General features: G+C 41.2%; 1 protein-coding gene across 1 annotated transcript in view; it reads right to left on the bottom strand.

Annotated features, from left to right (window-relative positions):
- Window positions 1–1,108, bottom strand: part of STT3B (STT3B, catalytic subunit of the oligosaccharyltransferase complex) — a 55,193-nt gene that overhangs the window by 27,369 nt on the left and 26,716 nt on the right. The window lies entirely within an intron of this gene.

Below are 1,108 nucleotides of genomic sequence, written 5' to 3'. Positions count from 1 at the left end.
CCCCCCCCCCATCCTCTCTCCCATAGCTCCATCCCGTGCCCCCTGCCTCCCTCACTGCAGGGGTATTGATCTGCCTACCCCATGCCCCTTTCCTCCCCTTCTGATTTGCCAGCCGGAGGCAGCTCTCCATGCTGCCAGCTCTGCTCTGTGTTGCACTGTGGCTGCATGCAGCACGGGCGTTCATCAGCCAAATCATTGGGCCGATATCCGATACAGCAATTTTCCTTTATATCAGTACCAATCCAATATTGGACAGATTAATCAGTGCACCTCTAATGTTTTCACTACTTTTAAACAACTAACTACAAGCTTCATACACAAATGCTAAAGAAGAAACCAAAAAGAATGCTATCTTGTAATGTTTCAAATTATTTGAATTTACATCACATGTACTTTTTTATTCTGAATTTTAGAACTATATTCATCTTTGCTCCAGATGCTTTATACCATTGTAGGAGTTCTGAAAAGCATCCAGAGCACTTGCTCCTGTTTATCCTACTTCCTGTCCTCACTCCTTGCACAAGATTTCCAGCATCGGATACCTTCCCTTCATTTCACCAAAACGCAATTTCTATCAAGTATAGTGCGCTGTGTAGCTGGTGGGTTGGTTTGTTTCTTATTTGCAAACTGACCTGTGAATAGAGACTTAAGAAAACAATCTTCCCCCCTCAAAAAAAATATTGTTTTCTTCCATAATGGCAAAATATTTGCTATGGTATTCAACAGGATTAAGCAGGCAGACTTCCCCCAGTTACAATGCTGTCTTTCAAACTGATTTGAACATTCCCCCCCCCTCTTAACTTTCCTCTTAAATCTGCACTGAACTTGATGACCTATTTTAGTAGTAAAGTGGTTGCAACTAAAATATGCTGCTTTAGTCTCTCAGCTGTTACACAGAGATAAAGCTACATGGTATAGTAATGCCCCAGATAAACAACACGCACATTTCAGTGAGAGCTCAGAGCCAATTGTGGGTTTTTCACTTTTGTCCTTTACTTCTGTCAATATTCAAAGTCCTCTAGGCATCTTTTTATGGATACTAAAAAAAGTGTGTGTAATATCTCTCTCTCACATCACCTTTATTAGGCTGCTTTAATTTTGTTCCTTC

The sequence above is a fragment of the Alligator sinensis genome, unplaced genomic scaffold, assembly GCF_000455745.1.
Source record: "Alligator sinensis unplaced genomic scaffold, ASM45574v1 scaffold181_2, whole genome shotgun sequence".
NCBI lineage: Eukaryota > Metazoa > Chordata > Crocodylia > Alligatoridae > Alligator > Alligator sinensis.
This window is presented reverse-complemented; position numbering and strand designations above follow the sequence as displayed.